Raw genomic sequence first — 27,398 nt, 5'->3', positions numbered from 1 at the left:
AGGCTACAGGTGTGGGGGTAAGATCCAGAGATCAGGGATCCACTCTCTCGAGACAATGTCCACCATGATTCTGGCGGAGCATGAAGCCAAAGCAATGGAGGTGGTCTGGACTGTTCAGGGCTGCCTCTATGGCTGGCTAGATGAGGATGGAAGTATGTGGCCGTTCCAGTGTGCCCCAAGATAAGTGCCACGAGACCTGCTTCTGTTGGGTTGCTGGATTTGGCACTGAAAAGGTAATGCAGGAAGCATCAACTAGAGGTAAGCAGGTTTACGCTAGCAGAGGGACTGTTCCGGCATGGACCATCACAGTGACTCCTGATGGCCATACATGGAGTGGTGTTAAGATGGATTTTCAAGATCAGCCCTGGTGGGAGGATTTTAGGAGTCCAGCCTATTATGGTTGTTGGGCAAGATTGTATGTAGTAACCCTTTGGGAGACTACACCATCCTTGTCCTCTTGGCAATAGGTAACCCAACCTTTGGTGTAGGCCTGTACTACACAAATTGGTAGAGTGACTGACCAGCCAGGCTTATCTCAAGATGGGTCAATGTTAGCTGTAGAGATGCAACATAGAGATTCACAGTGACAAGTATTTTATTAACACTTACACTCAAGATTTCTTATTAAAATAATTATTTATTAATTTAATAGTCGGTTTTAAAATAAGCCTTCTTTAGAAAGGGTAACATGCAACAATAAAATACACTTCAAAAATACATTCCTTCAGTTTCAATGAAGCAAGTAGATGCCCTTTTGGGATGTCAAACACTTAAATGCAATACTGAGGTCATGGAAAAAGGAAAAGGTTAGGGAAGGAAACAAAGATTATTACGTTTCTCTGAACAGGTAAGTACTTTACAATCCCCCAATGAAGTATAGGTTCACCCTTTCCCAGCAATACTTGTATGACTTTTTGAGGGACAGATAAACACAAAGTCAAAGTGTCAGAAGAGTCTGCAGAGAGCCAGTACAGCCAATGTCAATTGAACACAGTCTAAGGGGGCTGAGGCACTTATTGAGGATTGCACACTAGTCTTGCACAATGTTATATATATAGAGAGTTTGTAGAATAGAATCAGTGGAGGGCCACACGCTGGGAGGCTTGTGAAAAGCAAAGATGCAAGCAACTCTGCAAAAGGCAGCTACTGCAAGTCTTCAGTGAGAACAAGCAAGCTACAAGCTAAACACAACAAGAGGTAAGTACCTCATAGTTAGACAGTACCTTAGTTCTGAAGAAAAAGGATCCAGCTGGCTTCTCCTCTGGTTGCAGGGTTGCAGTCTTGCAGTTCCTGTGCCACAGCCGTGGGGACAAGAAGGGGGATGTCTGTAGGACGCCTGCACTGCAGTTTGAAGGTCGGCAGCGCAATGGACTCACTCCAGATCAGCGTCACTTTGCGGTTTCAGCTACTGGTCAATCGCATCACTGCGGTTCTTGGACACCTTGTGGTTTCCCCTTGTTTCTGGGGTCCAGCACTCTGTTGAGGTGGTTTAGGCTTGGGTCACCCTGCTTCGGGAGGGTCCTCAGGATCTTCCTGGAGCTTGGGTCTGGCTTAAAGACGATGCACTCGTTCCTGGTGTTCCTTTCCCCTGGCACTCTGTTCCAGCAGTAGCGAAGAAGTACAGCCAGCCGGGAGAGGGGGTTCCAGTCAAGTTCGTCTTGGGGTCAGTTGGTCCCACCAACCCAAGGGAAGAACTTGTCCGTTCCGGGCTTCTCTAGTCGATACGAAAATTGGAGCTGCAGCACTGCAGCAGGGCTTCACCGGGCAAACCAATGGTCCAGGGGTTGCAGCAAGCTTCTCTTCCAGTTTCTTTCTTTGGTTCCTTCGTCCAATGGTAGACTTTGCCTTCTCTCCAAGAGACCTCGCCTTTTATGCAGGTTTCTCCCATTAATTTGCAGCCTAGCTGTCACTCACACAGCAGGCTGGCTGTCCTCCAAGGACAGCCAGCCAATCACCTTTGGCTGCATTCCTGTAACCAAGGAGACCAAGCACAGGGAATTTCGGAACCTCCCTCGCTTCCTGCTGTGCCAAACACGCTGGAGCCAGAGGCAGGCTTCAGTTGTGAATCCTGCCGAAGACAAAACGGATAATGGGACCATACCTGGTCTGGCACGCAGAGTAAAACCCAAGGAAGACCACACAAGCAAGACATGGCAAAAAAAGATGACCAGGGCCATTTTTACAAAATGGGCACCCATGGGTGCAATACTGCGGCTGAGGATTCAACCTGTGTTAAAAACGCACAATGGTAGAAAAATTAAACCACTGCCACCAGCCATTAACTGCAGTGAGGGTAACAAAAAAATGTTACAGGAGAAAATAGACAAAGGGGATACTAAGTAACCCCCTCACACTCCACATAAAATGGTGTGTGCTGAGTCTACAAAGAGGTAAACAGTACAGTACAGGCAATTCCACCTTACTACTCTTGAGAACAGTAGTTTACCCAAGAGAAGGTATTTAAACCTTGAGAGAAATCCAAAGGACTTCTCTGTGACATTGCATTGAGGGTGCTGTGTGTCACAATACAAAAGGCGATGCCTATGGAGTTTGCCAGACTCCAAAAACCAAAAGAAACAGAGTCCAAAACAGATAAAATGCTTGAGAGAGTGAGAAAAAGGTCTCACTCACTTCTGGATTAAAATCTAAAAGTCTAGCAAAAGAGCTGGGGGTCTCTAAGGTGGAAGGGAATTAACACAGAAATGAGAATTCTCCGTAACAATGGCGAACAGAGAAGACACTGAGACGTTAGCGTGAGGAGTCAGAAAGTTTGCCATGTTTTTGGTTAAATACTTTTATTAACACCGAAAAGGGTTTGGGAAAAGGCCTCTCTGACCCTAAGAGGACTTCCCTACCTAAACCAAAAACTAAGGCTCTGTCCTAGTCAGGATGTCAAAACAAAACTGTCCTGTGTCCAATGTTCTATTCTGACCCTCGCACTACAAACTTAACTCTAAGGTGGAAAGGGGCAATGTCTTTAACCTTGATTGGTTTTGAAGAAAAGTGTTCCTAAAGAAGGATAAATGATTTAAACAAAAAGTTTATACAAGCATAAAGTTCTTGATTCCAGAGGGTAGCTCCCTTCCCATGGATTCTTCTTTACTCCTTGAGATTTCCCTACATAGTTCTTTGGGGCCTTTCTTGGCAAAGTACAACTCTTGCACAGCAATTGTTGAACTTCACAATTTTGGCTTCTTCCAAACATAGTTCTTTGGGCCTCACTTGGCCAAATGCAACACAGACAAACAACACTGTTTTTTCATAATCTTTTCCAATTATATAGTGGACTCTCCTGCCAGGACCACACACTTGTGACTGCCTGGTATACTCCTCTGCCAGGATTCATTTGGTTTTTTCACCCACTCCCAACCTTGTCTTTATATATTATTTGATAATTTATCTTCCTGATATATTATCTTCCTTCTGCTTTCTTCGTATTGGCACTGTGTACATTTACAAATGTACAAAGGGTTTATTTGCAACTTTGCGTATGTCCATTTCTTTTCTCTATCTCAGGTAAGTAATCTCGCTGATATGCCTGGTGTCCCTGTTGCTCCCAGGAGGACTCACCGGCTTCTGTAGGTGCTGATATCCTCTCTGCAGTCCTTCGTGGCTTTCCCCCGACACGCCTGCTGTCCTTTTGGCTCCGGTAACTAAACTGCTCCTCCCCTTTGTCTCCTGGCATTCCCGCAGCGCCTCTGGGTTCTTTAGTTCCTTTTCCGTTCGGCGCCGAGGCACTTAACTCCACCATGCCGCATCTGGCTTCTTGACTCTCTGCTTTGTGCAGAGAGGTCTGACTCTCTCTCGCCAGTCGCAAAAGCAGCTGCCCTCCATTCTCTGTTTGCGCTGCTTACATTTCCCGAGTGCGGATGTGTTCCAGGAAACACTAGAATGCTCACTAGGTTCATAGTCTCTCTTGTTTCACATTGTTCGATCACTCCTCTTTTTCGTCTCAGTACTTTGTGAATTCTGGGAACAGAAGTCCATTGTACATGATTGCCTCACGGAACTTGGATGAGCATTTCCAACTGGTTATGATGGAAAGTTATCTCTGATAGACTGACAAGTAGAATTGAACAAGGCGATTCTATCAGGTTGACAAAGTTGGTTGACAGATTTGACAAAAGGTTTCTGACATGGGTAGATATTCTCAAGGGAACATCGGGGATACCATGCCTCACCCGATGGAGTCATGACATCTCCCCGCAGGCTGTCTCCTCCTATGTGATCCTCCCTCCTATTGCCGCCCCCAGGATCAGGTAGGTAGCGGCTGCCATCCCCTGGCCACATGAGGAGGTTACCGCCGGGAGCTCAGTGATGACTCCACTGGTTTCATCACATTTGCCAAACCCAATCAAGGTAGGTAGCCGAGTGGCAAGGCTTTGTCTCAGGAAGTGTGTGAGAGTGGTATAGGGCTACAATGAGTCCACACAGAGAAACACCAGTAATTCCAGTTAGACAGGCAAGCAGGTAAGTATAAATATATTATTATTTATTATGCCTTTAGATAACACACTAATCAGATACAAATTCCAGGTAAATATTGTCGTGCAAAACCTTTATAAAACAGATATATACATTCACCCATAGGGAACATAGGTCAGCATTTGATTCAATGACCAGTGAAACACTGGTAAATATTTAGATGCATAGAAATACAGTACTCATCACAATAATTGCAGAATAGCTCCCCTAACTCAAATAATAGTCCAACCCTAAGATGATGTGGCGCCATGTGCCCAAATGTCCAAAGTTCCAAAGTATTCACTCTTCAGGTAGGTTTATATAAAGAGTTGCAGTTCCAGTCATTATGATTATTAACATTCATACAAATTCAGATAAGGTAAGTACTCCGCTCAATCCCAACACACTAAGATAGCCATAGGGAAGGATTCTTAACACAGGTTCCACCACCAAAGATCATTTGAGAGTGTGATTTAGGGTCAGGACTTTATACCCTTGGTACCCTGTGGGAGGCTGGGGGGAAAGCAACAAGTATGTAGATTTCCCCCGGCTCAGAGTTCTAAGGATCGCACTTGCAGAGTTCCCAGACTTCGTTGCAGGCTTGTTCCTCCATCTTGATTGCTTTTGCGTGGATCCTCTATACGTCTGGACAGGAGAGATACTTTGTTTTGCAGTAATTTTGTTCCAGTCGGTTGCAGTGCCTGGGAATCGGTTTCAGTTGAAGACCCAAACAAAGACAAATGAAGACTTCTGTGGGAGAGTTGACCACAGGACACCTCAGGGACACAAAGAAGACAAAATCCAACGAAGGTCACCACAGTCGGGCAGCGACAGGCGATCGTCCAGTGGCGAACACAGGAGCAGGCCCAGCACAGCTTCCCTTGGAGTGAGACGGCTGAACATGCAGGAGTAGGCGACTTGTGGCACAAGCTGAAGATCTGCAAAGTTCCAAGGCTCTGCCCAGAACAGCGATGGCTGCAGTGAAGTAGCCCAAGACAGAGCTGGTCAGTCCACCGGTTGGTCCTGTAAGGAACTCATGGTGGCAACAGTAAAGACGGACACAAGTGATCACAGTTCAAAGGTGTTTTATTAAACTGTATAGGTTGTTTGGAAAAATGCCTAATCTAAACCTAAATCTAAGATGGGAACAAGCTTCAACCATCAAACAATAATAAGGCAGGCCTAGTGGTCTCTTGTCAAATAAAAGGGCCTATACTAAAAAACCCTATTGCCAATCCTTACGGTTAATACGATAAGAAGTGTGGTATAATGTTCATAAGTAAGAAAGAAGTGTTCGCAAATAATATGTCAAGATGCAGTAGTTGGGGTCTCCCTTCCCCGCGTTTTCAGCATGGGACAAGTTAGGATTTTAGAGAACAGCACACACTCAAGCTTTCCCAGCACAAGCTAACAGTTCCGTTCTCAGTAATCGGGGCCTTTGGTGGTAAAGTCTCTTGTCGCCATAGGCCTGATGTATTCCAAATAATAATCAAAAGGTATTTTCTGCTTGCACGTTGGGTGATGCCTTTCACCCTTGGATCCCCCTGTTCCGGGCGCAGATCCCTAGAAAGTTCCTTAATGATACCAGGACCTCCGATAGCTATGTTTTCTTGCTTTTGAGAGCCTGACTGGTTCAAAGTAAAAGTTGCAACATAAAGTTCTAGAGTTCTTCTCTGGTTTTATTTGGGTGACAGTTCTTCGCCCCAGGGTTCCTACTCCTCCGGGTTTAGACCCCTCTCGAATAGTAGCTTTTTTTGTCTGCTCTCACTCTGACAGAGCATGCATTCACAAGGCTTTACCTCTTGTACTTTGCTTTGTTGCATTCACAGGTTGGTGGGTGGTAGCTTCTCACGCTTGGATCCCCCTCTTACAGGTTCAGCTCCGGCTCGACTGTTCACCTGCCTCGATCTGGTTCACTATGGCTTTGAAGGCAATTTTGTTGTGCCTTCGCAAATCTTAATGTCTTTTTATACACTTTTATACGCTCGGCCGGGTTCACTTTTTTCAACACACTGTATTTCAGGACTTTAGACTTTGCACCTCTTTATCGGCATCCCTCTTTTGGGTTCACTCTTGCCAATCTTGTCAACCGTGCCTTTCTCATTCAACTCTTGCGATGCGGGATTCGTTTCCCTTGGCTTCACAATCATCTGTCAGCCAAAGACTTTCGACTGTACAAAGGATTTTACAAGACCCCTGTATGACCGATTTGTCCCCCTTCTCGCCTTTCCCAAGGCCTTCTGGTTCTGGTAGTTTCAACAATTGGGTAATCGCCCAGAGTTTACTGAGTGAGCACCCACATGGTGCTGGACTCCTCTGTTGCTGATTTTCCCCCTTTTTCATCAATCGCTCTTCATGCTTTCACAGTTCAATTAGCCATTGTCTACTTTTCGTTTTAACACAGTTCGGTTTCTTATCTACTCTCCCCTTGACTCATTGGCTCTGATGAACCGCTTGGCTTTCTTACTCCTTGGAGTCAAGGTTGGTACCATGGAGACAAGTGTCTTTTCCTGGCTTGGTTAACAGCGGAGGAGGGTCTTGTGTACCGTTGACATCTGCTGCAACATACGCTGGCTATTGTTGGCGCTCTTATGATTCCTTTGGTGGAGGTTTCACAGGCCTTGTTCGTAAAGGCCAAGGTTTCTTCTCTCTGAGTCACCCTCTTGGTATGTGCCATCTTTCTCCTCCTCCTGAACTGCCACGCTGATTTAGCTCTCACGTCGTGCGATCTGCCCTGCTCGTATTGTGCTCTAGTCCTCCACCTTTTATCACTGTTGGGACGGGAAAGGGCCGTCAGGTGTGTAGGGTTCTGGTTAATTGCCTGACTTTGCCTGACCTGGTGTTGGGAAATGTCAGGTAAATGGCTTGGGTGGTAGTTAGTCAGTCCTTCGTGGTATGCAAAAGTGTTCGTGTTGGAAAGGGGGGGTAAAGTGTTTGTGTATCCTAGTGGTAGGTTGGGGAAAAGTTGTCAGAAGAAGGGGGAAACCGTGTTTTACCCGTCAGTGTCCCACTTCCACTCCCTGAGGACCCCCATCCAGATGATCCTCCCTCACTGGTCCACCCCCATGAACTAGATCCAATAGCGATGTCCGTGTCCTGGCCACCTGGATGACTGACCCCCGTGGACTAGTCAGGGAGACACCTTCAGGTTTCTCACAGCCCACCCAAGATATTTCTCTGATGGGGTGCATTACAGCCTGCAAAATGAATCTGCTCCCCGGTTCCTTTATGCTTGCTCATCACTCCCAGTGGAGATACCACAAAAGCCCCTCATCCGGTTGCAACGAAAACTGTTTTCCATTCATATGGCGGGGTAAAAAAGCCAGGAATCCTAACAATGTAATAATGGGCAATGCCCGTCTGGGAGGGTTGGGAGTTCTGCATCCGCGCAAATACTACGTGGTGGTGCAATTATCTTGCTTCCGCGCCTGGCTATCACCCACAGACCCTCCAAAATGTGTCGACATCGAGCAGTTTAGACTCTCACTTCACCTCCGCACGTTCCCCAAACAGCACGGAAATTCTGGCCCGAAATTCTCTACTCCACCAAAACAACAGTTAAGATTTTGGACTGGAAAAAGGGTGAATTTCTCTATTGGGTAACTCGTGTCCCCTGCACACTATTTTATGGCCTGAAAAAGGCAAGTATTTAATTTTTAGGTGACAAGTGGTTCCTCTGGAGGAACAAGACTTGCTACTTACCTATTAGAGGAGGTATAGTCAATTAATGTGCAATTTATGGAAGGCAATAACATCAGATGCTTAAACACTCTTGAAATCTTCAAAAAATGTCAGATTTGGGACTGGCCCATGAAAATAAGAGGGATCCCCAGGAGCTTGGGTCCGCACACTCCATTTTTCCATAACTCCGCTTTTACCCCAGACCTGCTTCTCTTAAACTTCAGGAACTGGACCCAAGGCGGGCTGAGCACCCTTTCACAACTGTTTGAAAACACCCAGCCCGCACCTTCAAAAACTGTAAGGGAGTAGTCCAACTTTCTGAGACAGATAAGAACTCCTATGCCCAACTTCGTCATTGGGTTATGCACCCCCGAATCCTCAGGCCTATTGAACTCACTCTACTGGAGGGCCCACAAGGTGGGGGGGGGGCTATTTCTAGGTTACTAAGCTCCTGCAGGAGGACTTTCTGGCTAACCGACCTAATTACATGTTACAATGGGAGATGGATCTGGGCCTCCAGTTGGGCGATCGAACCTGGGTAAACATTTGGACAAGGAATTTCCCCTCCTCGAGATGTGTGACTAATAAGGAGTGCGCCCTCAAACTTATTTTTCGCTGGTACTACCCTTCGGTTCGACTACACCACTTCCAGCCCTCATTGGACCCCAAGTGCTGGCGAAATTGTGGGGTGCGAGGGACTTGCACATGTGGTGGGACTGCCCCTTGTTCGAGACAACTGGGAGGAGGTGCTCACCTCGATCGAGGCCATCATGAGCATTAAGCTTCCAAGGTGCCACAAAGTGGTTTTACTAAGTTCCCCAGTGCGAGGAGTTTGCCCCAACCATGGGACGATGTCCAAATTAATGACCCAGCTCCTTTTGGCAGCCACCCCCTTGCTACCTTCGCCCAAGTGTTACGTTTCAGTTTGGGGGCTTCCTGTTTCTTTGGCGTGAGATGTTCCATAAGAAAGTTGTCATCTTTGTCGAGGGTAGCCTCCCGCAAGATGACCTCGGCCAGGGAGTTGATGGTTCGAGTTGCGTCCCAGTGAGGGAATAGCAGAGTAGAGGGAAACAACCAACCATATTTGATCTTTTGATCTTGCAAAAAAATTGTCGGCATCCTGAGTGCTCTTCTTCTCTGTATTGTTGTTGTTGCGAGGTCCTGGAAAGTGTTTAGCGATGCCCTGAGTCCGGCTCGCCGTTAGGATCTATAGTTTCACTGGGAAAAAGCGGACCTGTGTTATCACATCCGGTGGATTGCCTGAGGACACCCTCCTGCGGGTCCTCAGTCTATGGGTACAGTCCAAGAGTATCATCGCCTTGTTGGGGTTTGATAAGAGCATCTGAAAGAGATCTCCGAAATAGTCGCACAGTGCCTGATCTGCAATCGAGGAAGTGACCCCCCCCTAACCTGGTTATTTCCATGGGCTCTATTCTTCATGTCCTCTTGTTTAATCTCCATGGCCCTGCTCCTCCCCTCTAGTACCTGCATCCTGTGTTGTAGCTCTGCCACTAGAGTTGATTGTTCTGTAAAGTGGTCTTAACCCTCACTGAGCCTTTGTTCACCTCGAGAACCTGATGGTCCACTCGGTCACGTTTCGTTGAGATCTCAGTCATGCAATTGCAAAATTCCATCTTGATCTCTCACATGAAGTACTGGAGGTCCTCTTTCGTGGCTAGTGGTCCCATGGGGCGCTCTCAAGAGTGGGAGGGGGCTCTCAACACTTCTGCTTTTTCCCCCTTGTCTTGCGATTGTAGGAGCGAGGCTGTGTCAGCATTGTTTTGCGGCTTTTGATGTTTGGCCATGATTAACGGTGTTAGGGGCCTCTCCCTGAGGGTGTACTGATGTCCACTTGATCACGTCTGCCTGGACAGTTCACAGGTTTCTCCCTTCTTTATCCAGAGAGGCAGCATGCTCAGACCAAAGTGCGCCCCTCTCCCGTGGGGCCCTTGCCACACCAAAGCTGTTTCGTCTAGAGTGTTGGGCCCAGAGGGTGAGGCCGAGGGTGAATGCTCTACCAGGGCTCTGGGCAGGTCCACCCCAGGGCCCTCCCCCGCTCACCAGGTATGGGGCTTTGTTTAGCTCTCAACCGAGCATGGCTGCCACTTTCTCCTACTTCTGCACTCCGTTTGGGGCCAGGTGCTGATCGCCGATTATGGGGGGGGAGCTTTTACCACCTTATCTCTGCCGGCCGCCTGCGGAAGCCCTGGAGCAGGGCTCCTCTCCATCGACATCCTCCGGAATGCATTGAAGCGTCCCTCCTAGCCGCTGCCCCGCCTGGCAGGATCATCGTCTCAGTCCCCGCTCCCCGCGTGAGGGAACACAGGGCACAGGAAAGAAGGCTGAGAGGCAGAGCTATCATTGCTCCGGCGACCGGCCACCATCTTGCCAGAACTCCGCCACGGATTCGATGCCGCCTTAAGCTCAAATATCTCAGCTCCAGGCTGATTCCTGGAGTTGCTGCTCGCCTCGTGTACCCCCTCAGCTCATAAACGATGCTAAGGATTTACAAGCATCGCCAAGGCGCTGGGACCGGCGACAGCTGCATACAATTCGGGTTTCACACAGAGGCTTTCACTGAAGCGTCCACATCGCTGGAGCTTCAAGCCACACCCCCATTCATTCTGCTTTTATGATGATTCTTTTATCCATCAACATTAAACTCTCTCTCTATCCACCTATGTATCTTTGTGTCTAAAGCACACTGTACTTTATGATGTAGGCCAATAAGGGACTTCCCTGCTTGTTAGATTTATGGTTCCCTGGTTCTCCCCATCCCTATGTTATTTTATGTTGGTAGGGGGCTAATATATAGACATTGGGGTTCGGAGAGTCGTTGTATAGGCTTTACTGTTTTTGTAATGTGCTGACATTTGTATTTATTTGTATTTATTTGTTTATATAGCACTTTACACCAAAGCTCTGCACAATTGAACAACTTGGTACATAAAACATAAAACAGTAAAACGGTAGAAGCAAATTACAGTCATGAATCAATCAACAAACCAGTAAGAAGAGCAATTAAACTGAAGGCAATAGGGAGAGTAGTGCAGTGGGAATGTGAGGGAGAAGGAGAGGTGGGGAGGAGAATTAATACTCTATCAATACCCAAAGTACTTATTTGAACTGATAGTTTTATATGTGTTACTTTATAAAAAGAGGACATTGTGAGTATATTAGAGTAGTATCATTTCTGGATGTATGTGTGTGGACTAGTTGTGCCTCTGTGTAGACCTACTACCCCTACCAGAGAGTTGAGCATTGTTGCTCTGCCCATGCTACCTCTACACATGTGTAAGAGGGGTTTGGCTTCCCTTTTTTGTCAGCTGTGTCGGCAGTCCCGCCAGGGTTACTGGTTGTAGAATCCTCAAAAGAGGGTGGTGCAAAAACTGTCCTAACACATGTCATACAAATGCTGGGCCTGGTTGCTGTTCTGACCCCAGCGATGACGAGGTGAGTGCCTGTGTATCCTGTCTGTCCAGCACAGGTAGCTACCCCTTTCCTCCTCAGCAAAGCCCACTTACATGTAAACCAGTCTATTGATGCTTTCGCCACTTTATTCCCTATGGGAGAATTGTGAGAACTCATGCAAAGCATCTTGAACGTATTGTAAATTGGGTTACGTACTCGGGAAATTGTTGAATCTTTGTTCCTAGCCCAGGGATTGGACCTGTAAAGTTTTGTATCAAAGTGTTGGCGAGCCTTATAAAGCCTTTAAAAGAGTTACAATATTTATTCCCCCTACATTAGGCTATTGTTTGAACTCTGTGTGGATGTGTTGGTTCCAATTAGGACACCAAACTGTGATTGTGTGTATGTATATATTGCTCCTACTTAACTTAATGTCTTTACTTACTGTATTCATATTAAATGAATCATTACAAGAGAGGGTTATGTATAGGTATACTAGAGGTCCGGGGTTCATACTACGCATTCACTGTTTAAAGCACTGAGAGCCCAACAAACCCTCCCCTGGCATACAGACGGAGGACTCTGCCAAGGGCAAGTTAGAACTGTCCTTTATTTTCCATAACAGACAGGGATCATACAGGAAATAGAAAAATATCCAGCAATCATAGCTCCTGAGCCTGTGTCAGGGGCTTTTGTTGGGGTGTGGCATCACAAGTTAGGCTCTTCCCAAAAAACCTAAGAGCTTCCGCTATTGGGTCGCTGGGGTGATATTGCCTATAGACAGCACCTAGAGAGGATGGCTGAATGGTCCTCACATGTCGGGTGGCTTTGCCTGAGCCTTCCCCAAAAACGATCTATTACATTGTTGCAGGGTCGCAGGATTACCATTGGCCCTTGCCCTTTGCCATCCACCCATGGATTTGTGATCCCTAATTGGCTGGAGCACATCTCCTCAGGCCTGGGGCCCAGCTCTGTTCTCAGATCTCTGTGTACCTTCTCGAGGTGATGAAAAAGACTGTGTGTCCCCATTGTTGCTACTTGTATAACCACTTTGCCTTAGAGAGTGCCTGCAGGTTGCTACGTTGTAAAACTACACATGTATCAGTTCTTGTCTGCTTTGCTGGGAACTGCTCCTCTTCCCACCGTGGCTAAATGGCCATTGTTCGACTCGGCCGGATCACATGGGTGAAGGCCGCAAAGTTGAGCTTTTCTGTCTGCAATTAGTGAGGATTTATTCTGTTATTTTGCAGGTAGCTCCTTGTCTCTGGGACTAGGATTGTTCTGCGCATCTCTGACCGTGGCTGCGAGCACCAGCCCTGGACAGTGTGCTGCAAAATCTTGTTTTCTTTCGTCTCATATTCTGCCATATTGTGGGCTCATGTTATTCTACTATAGGTATGCAAAGATTTCTATGGGCCTCATTACAAATCGCCCGGTATGGAAACAACGGTGGCGGTAAACCCGCCGCCACCGTTGTTTCCATACCGGGCGATCACAACTCCTGCAGGTGGGAGGTGATGTTCCCGCCTGGTCTGACCTGGTGGGTTTAACACCGCCCGTCTGCAGGCGGACGAGGAAACACCGGCAGCATTACGAGATGCTGCCGGTGTTTCCATGATCCCCATTCCCATTGAGTCCTATAGGACTCAATGGGAATGGGGATTAACACCATTCCGCCTCTGTGATTCCTGGGAAACCGGGGTTGTAATGCCCCGGTAATTCCGGGAATCACGGAGGCGGAATGGTAATACGTGTCCGGCGGTAACCAGGCGGTTTTACCGCTGCGGTTACCGCCGGACTCGTAATGAGGCCCTATATGTCCATATTGTATTATGTTCCTTATGGGTTAGTGGCACTTGGTCCTTCCAGGTTCCTTATATGACCCTGTAGTTCCATGTGGTTAGTTGCAATAAGCCACTACAAGCTTGCTCTGCATCTCTTGCTTTTCTCGCGTTTCTGCGTTTGGCTAATGAGAGAAAATAAGAAAGGATTCTGACAGTATGTATATGTACCTGTCCTCTATCTACAGAACTGTGTAATCATGTTCTTCGTGTGTGCAAGTGTGTGTCTATGTAACTTCGTGCAGAGATGCGAGTTTGCTTCATAGCCAACGTTACTATGTTGTGGTGTCTCCAATGACGTCAGCACAGCTGGATATTTATCATTAGTCGATCAGATCCAGTGAGGCACCTGCATCCATGATCAGTGTTGAGGCACTGTTGTCCAGGAAGACGTCATCTGGATAAGGTTTGAATAGCTGTCTGATAGAATATCTGTTCGCATATGGGGGCTGGCCAAACAGTGACTGGCATCTTGCATTTCTGGCTCTTCGGGCCAACATGCTTATGGGGATCAAGAGGGTCATTCTAGGGACCCTCTCTTCAGTTAACACTTGTTTGTCAAATCTTTGCAGGCACACCAAGGTTGGCTTCCCAGAACCCTACACCAGTGGGGGTTCTGACAAACCACCTAACAGTTACCATTTAGCATTAATGAACTTGTCTCCAATTGGGCACTCCAGTCAGTCTCTCTTCTATGTTCACACCCCCCTACACTGTCACGTTGATCACCTTCCGCCCCCTGCTCCTCACCTGAAGATCCTGGGACACTGGATGACTTCTTCCGTAGCACCTTGGAACGTTCCTTAGATGGTTTCTCCTTTGACTTCCTGTCATGCAAGTAAGGCCTGGCTCCCTCGGAGGCCACCTCGACAGGGAATGGGACCTGTCTTGAGGGGGGCCCGAGGAGCCAAGCCCCAAAAAGACAGGGAAAAAGCCGATGGATGGCACAAAAAACCCTGCAGGCAGTTCCAGGAAGGATACTCGAGTCGAGTATAGTTGCAAGAGGCAGACCGGGTAAGTTCTGGGGTGACTCTTATCTTCTCAGGATCCCATAGGAAGCAAACTGGCAGGAATAATAAATCATATGTAAGATGTCACAGAAGGATCCGTAAATGATTCAGAAGAGAGTGATGAAAGCAGAACGATAAGAAAGAGAGGAAGAGACTAAAAGCTATGGATAGTCCCGAACCCAAAGGATAGGCAGTACCCCGAAGTTAATAGAGGTGAACGCAAGGAGGCGCGAGAGAGGCGGAGGATACCGCGAGTCGGAACGGCGAGGCGCCGAAGGTAAGTAAACAGAGTGGAATGAAGAGCGGCAGACGCCGGAGAACGAAGGAAGCAAGGTAAATCGTAGGCTGGACAAGTGGTGTGCAGGGCAGGTAGAGTACGGAAGGAGGCTGGGGGGGGGCTACTCGGAGGAGTAGCCGAGCGAGCGTATCGATGGAAATCACAGATACAACGCGCAGGTAAGTAGGCGGGGCTGGTTTAAATAGCGATGGCGGCCATATTGGTTGAGGGCTAGGCCGTTACTGTCAGGTTCTCCGTGGCAGTGCTTTCCAATCGTGCCATAGCTTCCAGGGGCGGATCATGACAGTATGGCCTCTCTCTCCCCGGAAACCCCCTGGTTTTCCTGGATACCTCCGATGAAACCCTTTTACGAGTCTGGGTGCGTGAAGATGGTTTCGAGGGGATTGGGTCCTCCGACGTATTCCATATCTATGACAGTAATCACCACAGCTGTGCTGCTTCGGAAACTTTTTCGGCGTCTGCGTCCTGCGTCGATGACGTCGATGCGCCGCCGTCGAGGACCTCCTCCGACGTCCGACGTCATCCGATGTGATAAGTAGGACGCACGACGCCAGTAGCCTCAGTTCCGTTTTTTCCGCGAACGTGTTGCTTCGTGTTTCTCGGTTCTAGCCTCGACTCTTTGGAGTTCTGTTCTTTCTGGTTCTTCGAGCCTGTTCGTTTGTGAATATTCCTTCGCAGCGATGTCTTCCACTTCGTCTTCAACCCCGCGTCCGGGCTTCAAGAAGTGCGGGGTGTGTGGGTCCAAGATGTCGGTGACTGACTCGCACGACGCCTGCCTCTGGTGCCTCGGGGAGGCCCACGACACGGATGACTGTGTCGACTGCCTGTCGCTCACTTCCAAGGCCTTACGCGAACGTAAGAAGAAATTGTCGGTAGGTCGGGTGTCCAAGCCCCGGAAGTCGAAGTCGGCGGGGCTTTCGACGGATGATTCGAGGGGTGACTCTCCGCGTCGTCGTCGGAGGTCTCGTCGGTCTTCTTCTAGGAGTCGGTCTCGCCACTCCTCTGCCTCTTCGAGGCGTTCTCGGAAGCGCCGTCACCGGTCGCCTTCCAGGTCCTCTTCCGAGGACTCTGCCCGGCACGTCGGTTATCCCACCAGCCGTGCGACGCCGGAGGAATGGGCTTCCTTCGGGAAGAAAATGTTGGCGATTCTTGAGTCGCAGGGTACTCAACCGTCCGCGCCCCGAGTGGGGTCGGCCGTGTGAGGTCGAGAGACGCCGCTCGCAAGAGTGGTCGGCACGAGTCACGGGAGAGGTCCCGTTCGGACAAGGAGGCTCGTTCTCGCCGTACCCGTTCCAGGTCCCGGTCCTCGACGCGATCGAGACCGTGTGCACCTGTGATGTCTTCGAGGAAGACATCGACGTCTGAGGCGTCGAGGGCGTCGACAGGCTTTCTCGAAGCTCCGGCTCCGAGGAAGTCGTCGAAGCCGTCGACGTTCAGGTCGTCGAGGGACACGCTCGGGGCTCCGGCTTCGAGGGCTGTGTCGACGCCGCCGATATTGGAGGCGCTGCATCTGACGTCGACGCCGATTTCCTCGACGTCGACGCCGATCCTCTCGGCGCCGTTGCCGGTTTTCTCGACGGCGGCGCCGATTCGCTCGACGCCATCGACGCCTTTCGTGTCGGAGGTGCCCCGTGTCTCGGGTGTACCCCCTAGGAAGGCTCTGGCTAAGAGCAGGCACTCTCAGGTGCCTTTCCACCACTTGGATTATATTTCGGAGGCGGATGAGGATTCGGTTGGCCTGGTTCCTGATCAGGTGCCGGATGACATTGTCTCGGGCCATAGTCAATTTGACGATTTGAGGCAGTCGCTGCATGATGCTAGTGGTCTGGACACCTCTCCGGAGGTGGAATTTGGTCGGCCTGAGCCTGGCTCCCATGCCGATTCCTCATACCGGCGCCTTATGGCTAGGGTGTCTGAGTATCTGGGATGGTCTGCTCCCCCAGGGGAGTTTGTGCAGGATGATCTGACGGACATCCTTGATGTTGGTCCCCCATCTGACCCGGTTCTGCCATTCCATATGGCTTTACAGCGTAGGGTGGCGGCGGCTTGGACTGCTCCGGAGAGTCTCCCGGCAGTGGGCAGATCCTTGTCGCGGAAATACCGTCCAGCCAGTGGCGACCCCTGCTACTTGACCAGGCACCCCACTCCGGAAAGTTTGGTGGTGCAGGCGGCCACGGCCCCGGCAAAGCAGGCGTCGTACCCTACCATCCCTCCTGATAGGGACGACAAACGTTTTGATGGCTGGGCGAAGAAGGTGTTTTCTTCTGGTGGTATGGCGCTTCAGGCGGCCAACTCCATTTGTGCCTTGTCACGTTTCACGCACACTCTGTGGAACTGTGTGGCGTTAGCGGCTGAACATATTCCCGAAGGGGACGAACGGGTTGGTTTCCTTGCTTTGGTCCAGGATGGTAAGGATGCCATGTGTGAGTCCGTTCAGTCGGGTTTGGACTTAGCTGAATGCGTCAGTAGGTCCATGGCGGCGAGCACCGTGATACGCAGGTTTGCGTGGTTGCGGAAGTCGGGGTTTGCTCCTGATGTGCAGTCCCGGCTCCTCAACATGCCCTTTGATGGTGAACATCTTTTTGGCAGCAAGGCTGACGAGAGCCTTGAGAGGTTGCAGACCTCAAAAGCTGCAGCGAAGTCGTTGGGCGCTGCAGTTCGCCAACCTCCGCCTTTTCGTCCTAGGGGACAGCAGTGGAGGGGTGGCTCCTTTCGCTATTACTCGTCCTTTGGTAGAGCGAGAGGAGCTGGCAGTCAAAGGGGCCAACGCAGGGGTACCAGAGGTGGACGACAGGGTACCCGTGGTGCCAAGGCCGCTCGGGCAGTTGCCTCTTTGCCCTCAGGTAACGCCGCAGCCGCTCCTACTCAGTCATGAGGCCTTGTCCCATGGTTCGCCGGTTGGGGGAAGGCTGGCGCAGCATCTTGTAGAGTGGCGTGCCATTACTTCGGATGTGTGGGTTCTGGAGATCATAACCCACGGCTACTGTCTTCCCTTTCGGCACAGGCCTCGCGACAATCCACCGGGGAACCTCTCTTTGAAGTGTCCGGATCCGCTCCTTGCGCAGGAAATTCAAGCCCTGCTGGAGAAAGGCGCCATAGAACTGGTGCCTGTAGCGGAGAGGAACAAGGGATGGTATTCCCCTTATTTTTTGATTTCCAAGAAAGACGGGGGATTGAGACCCATCATGGACTTGCGCGGTTTGAACAAACTCCTCAGGAAGGACAAGTTCAAGATGGTTACTCTCTCTCAAGTCCTCCAGGCCCTTCAGCTTCAGGACTGGTTGGTGTCACTCGACCTCAAGGATGCTTACTTCCATGTGCCGATCCATCCCAAGCACAAGAAGTACCTGAGGTTCGCGGTTGGCGACTCGCACTTTCAGTTTCGGGTCCTGCCGTTCGGTTTGACCTCCACCCCGAGGGTTTTCACCAAGCTCATGGTGGTGGTGGCAGCGCATCTCAGGCAAGGGGGGATTCACGTCTACCCCTACCTGGACGATTGGTTGATCAGGGGGAGCTCTCCCGAGCAGGTCCTGGATCATCTGTCCGTCGCCTGCCACTCCCTTCACAGGCTGGGCTTCTCCCTCAATTTAAAGAAGTCCCATTTGACGCCAACGCAGAGGCTCCAGTACATCGGAGCAGTGCTCGACACTTCCCTGGGGCAGTGTTTTCCTCCCCAGGTGAGGGCTCTTCACATTCAGCAGATGGTGCGCAAGTTTCAGCATGCCCAGACGCTCCCAGCGTTCGAGTTCTTGAGGTTGCTCGGCCTCATGGCATCCTGCATTCTTCTGGTGCCAGAGGCTCGCCTGCGAATGAGATCTTTGCAGTGGGCACTCAAGATGCAATGGTCGCAGTCCTCCGGCAGGATGTCGGACCCGATTCAGGTGCCGCCCTCGGTCGCCCGGGACCTTCTGTGGTGGGCCGTCGAAGGCAACTTGATGAAGGGGGCTCCGTTTTGGCTTCCCTGGCCGGAGGTGACGATCGTGTCGGATGCATCCCTCACGGGATGGGGAGCTCATGCCAACGGGCTGACAGTCAGCGGTCGTTGGTCTCCGTCGGAGTCCAGACTCCATATCAATCTGTTGGAGCTGAGGGCCGTCAGGCTAGCCCTGAGGGCTTTTCTGCCGACTGTGCGAGGGAAGAATGTCCTGATCCTGACGGACAACACGGTGGCCATGCACTACCTCAACAAAAAGGGGGGGGCAGGGTCACTTCCTCTGTGCAGGGAGGCGATGCAGCTCGAGTTCTGGGCCATCCAGCAGGAAGTTTCGATCTCGGCAGTTCATCTGGCCGGAGTCGAGAACGTGACGGCGGACGCTCTGAGCAGGCAGAGCACGATCTCTCACGAGTGGGAGTTGGCTCAGGAGATTCTCCTGGAGATCTTCGCCCTTTGGGGGACCCCTCAAGTGGATCTCTTTGCCTCCAGTGTCAACCGGAAGTGCGAAAGGTTTTGCTCGCGGGAATTTCCTCCAAAAGGAGCCTTAGGAGACGCGTTCGTGGTGGAGTGGTCGTTCCCGCTGCTGTACGCGTTTCCTCCGGTCCCCGTCATCCCGCAAGTGCTGCGGAGGTTACGGAAGTTCGGTTCCCGGATGATCCTCATTGCTCCGGCGTGGGCTCGGAGGACGTGGTACCCGGACCTTCTCGACTTGTCCATCTGCCCTCCACGTCGTCTTCCCTACCGAGACGATCTGCTCTCACGGGAGGGGGGTCAGGTTCTCCATCCAGAGGTCGGATCCCTCAACCTTCACGCTTGGCTTCTGAAAGGTTGAGGTATAAGGATTGGGACCTCCCTGAAGACGTGATGGAGGTGTTGCTTTCGGCCCGAAGGCCCGCAACTAAGTCTCTGTACCGTTGCCGTTGGCGTAAGTTCTGCGACTGGTGCAGAGTTCAGAATGTGGATCCTTTTGCATGTGACATCCCCATGGTTCTGTCCTTTTTGCTTTCTTTGGCCCACAGGGGCTTGCAAGTGGGTACCGTTAAGGGTTACCTGGCGGCGCTGTCCATCTTTAAGCGCTCGTCTGAAGAATGTTCTTACTTTAAAATCCCTTTAATTTCACAGTTTCTGAAAGGGCTCACTAATGTGTTCCCTCCGTCGCCTTTCCTGGTGCCCGGTTGGGATTTGAACCTTGTTCTTAGGTTTCTTATGGGTGCTCCGTTTGAGCCGTTACATTCTTGCCCTTTGAGGCTGTTGACTTTGAAAACTGTGTTTTTAGTTGCGGTTACTTCCGCTCGCAGAGTGAGTGAGTTACAGGCACTTTCTGTTAAGCCACCCTTCACTGTATTTCACAAGGACAGGGTTGTCCTTCGAGTTCGTCCTTCTTTTCTTCCGAAGGTAGTGACGGAATTTCATTTGGCCCAGAAGATTGTTCTTCCGGCATTCTATCCTCCTCCGCATCCTGGTAAGGAAGAGGAGAGGCTCCATAGGCTTGATCCTAGGAGAGCTTTGAGCTTTTATGTTTCTCGCATGTCCCGGGTCAGAGTGGACGATCAACTCTTTATTGGTTACGCTGGTAAGCGCTTGGGGCAAGCTGTGACGAAACAGACTTTGTCCCGCTGGATTATTTTGGCCATCTCGGAGTGTTACCGCTTGGCGGGCAAGGACCCTCCGGCTGGCTTGCGGGCCCATTCTACCAGGGGCTTGGCTGCATCTACTGCCCTGCAGAGGGGTGTTCCTATTCGCAACATCTGTGATGCTGCCACCTGGGCTTCAGTGCATACATTTGTGCGGCATTATTCCCTCGATTCCATCAGAGGGCAGGATCTGGCCTTTGGCAAGGCGGTCCTTTGCTCTGCTATTTGATTGGCTATTCTAAATTTTGTTTCTAAATTCTTTCCCTCCTCCTTGATTTGGTACTGCTTTGGGAGTCTGTCATAGATATGGAATACGTCGGAGGACCCAATCCCCTCGAAGAACAAGTTACTTTCTTACCTGGTAACGTTCTTTCGATGGGATGGTCCGACGACGTATTCCATATCGCTCCCGCCCTGCCTTCCCCGCTGCAGAATTTCTGTTGCGTTTGCAGCTTACGTTCCGCAAGGCTTTGTGTCGGACTGGCAGTTGACTATTGTCACACGTTCTGGGGGAAAAAACTACAACTGAGGCTACTGGCGTCGTGCGTCCTACTTATCACATCGGATGACGTCGGACGTCGGAGGAGGTCCTCGACGGCGGCGCATCGACGTCATCGACGCAGGACGCAGACGCCGAAAAAGTTTCCGAAGCAGCACAGCTGTGGTGATTACTGTCATAGATATGGAATACGTCGTCGGACCATCCCATCGAAAGAACGTTACCAGGTAAGAAAGTAACTTGTTCATCTGGGTTCCCACGTCTTTTCATCTTCGGAATATCCCTTCCAATGGACCAGATATTGGAGTCTCCCTCGGTGGTAACGTGAATCCACTAAGTACTCCACCTCGTATTCTTGGGATTCCTTTACCTTCGGTGTTTTAGTCTTCTGAGTCTTGCGGTGAAAAGGATCCTCCTTGTATTCCTTGAGTAATGAGGTGTGTAAGACTGGATGTACTCTTTGAAGACCCTTAGGTAAGCGTAGTTCATAAGCTACGGGGTTGATCTGTCTGATGATGGGATAAGGACCCAGGTATCGAGGTGCGAATTTGCCTGTGTGTATCCATCTAGGAAGATGTTTGGTAGATAATCAGACTCTCTGTCCTGGCTTCCATTCTGGGTTGGATCGGCGACTTCTATCCGCCCATTTTTTCTGTGTGAGCTGACTGCCTTCCAGTGCTTCTCTAGCCATCTTATGAACCTCCTTGAGTTCCGACAACCTGTCGTCTATGGCAGGAGATTGGGTAGGTTGCATTCCGGTCCAGGGTATTTGTTGTGGATGATACCCGTAAGTGCAGTAGAATGGACTCATAAGAATGGACGTGTGGTAATTATTATTATAGGCGAATTCGGCCTGAGAGAGAAAGGCTGACCATCTTTCTTGTTTGTGACTACAGAAACACCTTAAATATTGTTCCAACCCAGCATTGAGTCTCTCGGTTTGTCCGTTAGTTTGGGGGTGAAAACCAGAGGAAAGTGCTCGGCTGATACCCAATTGGTGACATAGTAATGTCCAGAATTTGGAGGTGAATTGGGTTCCACGGTCCGAAATAATGGTCCGAGGCAATCCATGGAGACGAATAACATCTCTGAGAAAGATCGAAGCCGTCTCTGGAGCTGACGGAAGACCTGAAAGAGCAGAAAAATGAGCCATCTTGCTGCAGGTGTCTACAGTGACCATAATTGCTGTCTTATTTTCGGATTCCGGTAGGTCAACAATAAAATCCATGGAAATCAGTTCCCAGGGTCTAGTGGGTAGGATAGGCTGTTGCAACTTGCCCAATGGTTTGCCTGTTTGGTACTTGTTGGCGGCGCATACGGGACAGGTAGTTACATATCTTTTTACATCCTTGGGTAGTTCTGGCCACCAGAATCTGCGACCTATGAGTTCCTGTGTTTTCTTGATACCTGGGTGTCCCGCTAGGGGGGTATCGTGGCACCACGAAAGTATCTGTTCCTGAAGCTCTTTGGAAGGGAGAAACAGTTTAGTACCATGGTAGAATAGACCGTCATTGGCCTGAGTGATGGATGCGGGTATGGCCGGTAGATGACTGTAGTGGGTTACCAGATCTTGTAGAAATGGCACGACCCTAGCCATGATCTTCAGATTTGGGAACAAGCGGTCATGCTCTTGTGGGAGGTTGTCTTCCTCTCCTTGGCATCTGGAGAGTGGGTCTGCCATCTTGTTTTCCGTACCCGGTATATATGAAATGGTGAACTCAAATTGGGAAAAGTAATAGGCCCATCTGGCATGTCGAGCATTGGTACACTCCATCTGCTGCAATACCCGGAGGTTGCGATGATCTGTAAGTATTTGGAACGGGTAAGCTGCTCCCAAGAGTAGGTGCCTCCACTCTTGACAGGCTGATTTTATGGCAAGCAATTCTCTTTCCAGAACTGAGTAATTACGTTCGCTTTTCGTCAGAGTCCTTGAGTAGTATGCGACTGGGTGTTTGAGGCCATCATCCGTTCTTTGTAGAAGTACGGCTCCCAGTGCTCCTCCAGACGCGTCTGTTTCCACGATAAAGGGTCTTGTTTGATCAGGTTGTACAAGTATGGGAGCCGAAGTAAATAACTCCTTAAGGCGAAAAAACGACCTCTTCTGTTCTGGACCAAAAACGTACTTAACTCCTTTCTTGAGAAGACTGGTAATAGGTAACATCAGGTCGGAAAAATTAGGGATGAACTGGCGATAGAAATTAGCTAAACCCAAGAATATTTGAACCTCTAGGTTCTTTCCATTCGATGATGGCTCTAATCTTCTCGGGTTCCATCTGGATTCCTTCCTTGGATAGGATATAACCTAGATAAGAAACAGATGTTACTTCGAACTGGCATTTCTCGGGTTTGACCAGAAGACAGTTAGACAGGAGTCGGTGTAACACCTGTCTCACATGGTCTTGGTGTTCTTGAAGGCTTTCTGAGTAGATAAGGATGTCATCCAAATAAATGACAACTGACACAAACAACATGTCAGAAAAGATCTTATCTATAAATCTTTGGAAAACAGCAGGGGCATTCACGAGACCAAAGGGCATGACACGATATTCGTATAACCCGAATGGGGTCCGAAATGCGGTCTTCCATTCGTCGCCTGTCCTTATCCGGAGAAGATGATAGGCTCCCCTGAGGTCTAGTTTCGTGAAATAAGAGGCCCCTCTGACCGCTTCCAGAATGTCTCTGATTAAAGGCATAGGATAGCGGTCACGCACAGTGATTTGGTTGAGACCCCTGTAATCAATACAAGGTCGTAATTCGGTGGTGTCTTTTTTGGGGATGAAAAATAACGATGCTCCCCCGGACGATCGGGATTCTTGAATGAGTCCATTCTGAAGGTTATCGTCCAAGTAGATCCGTAAGGCTAGTTTTTCGGAAGGAGACAAAGTATACATTCTACCAAAGGGAACCACGGACCCTGGAAGGAGATCTAAGGCACAGTCTTCTGGTCGATTGGGAGGTAAGAGCTTGGGTACAGAGTCCTGAAAAACCTCAGCATATTCCTGGTATCGTAGGGGAATGGCAGCTACCACCTTACACTGGGGTGCTTGGTGCTCCCTGTTCTCTCCCTGGGTAGGGGGATTGATGGTACAGTGATCCTTACAATAAGTAGAGTCAAAACGCACAACATTGGTGGTCCAATTAATCTGAGGGTTGTGCCGTCTGAACCATGGAATCCCTATCACCAAAGGAAAATGTGCTGCTCGAATCAGGTCAAATATCATAGATTCATGGTGTTCACCTAAGACCAAATGCAAGGGTAAAGTCTCGGAATCTATGGGGCCTGAGGACAAGGGCTCGCCGTCTACCCCTTCTACAGGGATAGGTTTCTCCTTGCGTTTAATGGCGATTCGTTGTGCCTTCGCCCATTCGATATCCATAAAGTTTCCTGCGGCTCCGCAGTCCAGCATAGCTAGAACTTCTATGGGGGAGGATTCTGTAGTCCATAGTTGAACTCGAAAGATCATTAGACTGTTGTCTTCTCTTAGTTCCGAGGGACGGGTAAGGTTGCAAGGGCTGCTTCTTGTTCCCCCGAGACCTCCCTTGCAAAGGACCGAGGGTTGGAGTTTTCCTTTCTTCGTGGAGGGACTTCCGGGCAGTCCCTGAGTAAATGCTTTGAGGAGCCGCAGTATAAACAGAGGCCGGAGTCTCTCCTTCTCTTGCGTTCGGTAGCCGTCAAAGGACCTCGGGCTGTTCCTATCTGCATCGGTTCTTCTGATGTCGGCATGTCTCTGGGGGGATGTGGAGCAGGGCTAGGTGATGGTAGATTGAGCCGAGGTCTCCTCCTTTCCTGTCGGCGTTCAGATAGCCGGTATTCCAATTGTAGGGTCAGTGTCATGAGATCTTGGAACGACGGTGGGCGAGCTACCCTAGCCAACTCGTCCTTTAGTTCGTCCTGGAGACCTCTCCTAAATATTGTTTGCTTAGCCGAATCAGGCCAGTCTGTCTTCGCCGCTAGTCTTAGAAATCGGGATATGTAGGTCTGCACGTCTGCGTTCCCCTGTTTCACATCGAGTATTGCCTCAAGAGTGGTGTATAGGACCTCAGGACGATCGAATCTCCCCTTGAAGAGATCCACAAATTGGTCATAGTTGGACAGAGCGGGATCGTTTCTGGTCACCAAAGGGGTGGCCCAGGCCAAGGCATTCCCTGTTAGGTTGGTGATAAGGAAACCGACCCTAGCTCTCGCAGTTTCAAAGGCATAAGGTCGAAAGGTGAAGTGAATTTGGCAGGCGTCTAAGAATTCCTTTAGACCGCCGGGATAACCATCATACTTTCCAAATGTCAGAGGCATAGGCGGCAAATCCCCTTGGTCATCTCTACGGAAGACCATTTGTTGGCGTAAAGCGGCGTTCTCGGTCTTCAGGGCTTGTACTTCTAGAGTTACACTCTGTAAGGCGGCAACCAACTCCTGGTACTGTTCCAGAGAAGCCATGGTTATGTTCGGGCGTTGTATTCTGTCACGTTGATCACCTTCCGCCCCCTGCTCCTCACCTGAAGATCCTGGGACACTGGATGACTTCTTCCGTAGTACCTTGGAACGTTCCTTAGATGGTTTCTCCTTTGACTTCCTGTCATGCAAGTAAGGCCTGGGTCCCTCGGAGGCCACCTCGACAGGGAATGGGACCTGTCTTGAGGGGGGCCCCGAGGAGCCAAGCCCCAAAAAGACAGGGAAAAAGCCGATGGATGGCACAAAAAAACCCTGCAGGCAGTTCCAGGAAGGATACTCGAGTCGAGTATAGTTGCAAGAGGCAGACTGGGTAAGTTCTGGGGTGACTCTTATCTTCTCAGGATCCCATAGGAAGCAAACTGGCAGGAATAATAAATCATATGTAAGATGTTACAGAAGGATCCGTAAATGATTCAGAAGAGAGTGATGAAAGCAGAACGATAAGAAAGAGAGGAAGAGACTAAAAGCTATGGATAGTCCCGAACCCAAAGGATAGGCAGTACCCCGAAGTTAATAGAGGTGAACGCAAGGAGGCGCGAGAGAGGCGGAGGATACCGCGAGTCGGAACGGCGAGGCGCCGAAGGTAAGTAAACAGAGTGGAATGAAGAGCGGCAGACGCCGGAGAACGAAGGAAGCAAGGTAAATCGTAGGCTGGACAAGTGGTGTGCAGGGCAGGTAGAGTACGGAAGGAGGCTGGGGGGGGGGCTACTCGGAGGAGTAGCCGAGCGAGCGTATCGATGGAAATCACAGATACAACGCGCAGGTAAGTAGGCGGGGCTGGTTTAAATAGCGATGGCGGCCATATTGGTTGAGGGCTAGGCCGTTACTGTCAGGTTCTCCGTGGCAGTGCTTTCCAATCGTGCCATAGCTTCCAGGGGCGGATCATGACATACACACACACACGCACCAATAATCATGGACCACCTGCACTGAGCTAGCCCACACAAGAAGTATTGTAAATTGCAGAAGCCATACATCTGTGAGCAGTTGGGTACAAAGGATCCCTGAAGCATAGGTTGAGCAGGAGAGCTGCTACATGCTCCAGGCGTAAGCTATGCGCTCCAACGAGAAGGATTATGCAGCCCTCGCTTAGTGGACACAAAGTAAAGAATCTGCCGGCTGGAGCTCCATGCTAACCAGGCCCGAACACCAGACCACACAGGCGTGGAGATCCTGGTGTGATGATGCACAGGTATACCCAGCAGACCGCCAAGCCTGAAATAAAGAAGCCCCCAATGCTATCAGGAATCCAGAGGAAAAGAGGGTTTCATGATAGGACGAGCCAGGGAGATGAGAGAAGGTTAGCAGAAAAGCTGCACACTCTGGCCAACCAGGAGATGCCCAAAGCATCTTGACAAACGATTCCAGGAAAGCAGTGGTGAACTTTGTGTACAGTTTTGCATGCTTGGAACGTGAGTCCAGAAAACTATAATGCATTGCAATGCCATGTGAAGCTTGAGCACAAGAAGAGTGAATTAATTAAATTGCATGCAAAATATGTGACTATTGGGTGAGAAAAGCATAAGCCCAGAGTGAATAGAACGGTGCTTTGGCGTAAATCATTGCATGCTGGTGGAAAAAATCATGGCAAATGAACAGCCATCTGTTTTAAGCACTGCCCTGCGTCTGGGAAGTGGACCAAAAGGCGCTGTATGCTGGTCCAGGAATGGACACTGATCAGAAACCGTGTCATCCTGGGAACGAGAGTCTCAATTCCTGGAACTGGCATGCAAGAGAAACCGTGGCATCCTGGGAACGGGCGTCTTAATCCCAGGAACTAGCATTTAAGGGAAACCGTGGCAACCTGGGAATTAGTCTCTCAATTCCTGGAACTGGCATGCCAGGAAAAACGTGGTATCCTGGGAACGAGTCTCTCAATTCCTGGAACCAGCATGCAAGGAAAAACGTGGCATCCTGGGAATGAGTCTCAATACCAGGAAACTGACATGCAAGGGAACCCGTGGCATCCTGGGAACGAATCTCAATACCAGGAAACTGACATGCAAGGGAAACCATGGCATCCTGGGAACGAGAGTCTCAATACCAGGAAACTGACATGCAAGGGAAAACGTGGCATGCTGGGAATAAGTCTCAATACAAGGAAACTGACATGCAAGGGAACCCGTGGCATCCTGGGAAAGAGTCTTAATACCAGGAAACTGACATGCAAGGGAAACCG

The 27,398-nt window shown here is 49.9% G+C and overlaps 1 protein-coding gene across 2 annotated transcripts in view; it reads left to right on the top strand.

Annotated features, from left to right (window-relative positions):
* Positions 1-27,398, top strand: part of SCFD1 (sec1 family domain containing 1) — a 1,005,810-nt gene that overhangs the window by 427,102 nt on the left and 551,310 nt on the right. The gene's annotated exons all lie outside the window — the stretch shown is intronic.

This window comes from Ambystoma mexicanum, chromosome 14 (genome assembly GCF_040938575.1).
Source record: "Ambystoma mexicanum isolate Mex_15411 chromosome 14, UKY_AmexF1_1, whole genome shotgun sequence".
In the NCBI taxonomy this organism is placed as follows: Eukaryota; Metazoa; Chordata; class Amphibia; order Caudata; family Ambystomatidae; genus Ambystoma; species Ambystoma mexicanum.
Note: the sequence above shows the minus strand (reverse complement) of the source record. Positions and strands in the feature narration are given on the sequence as shown.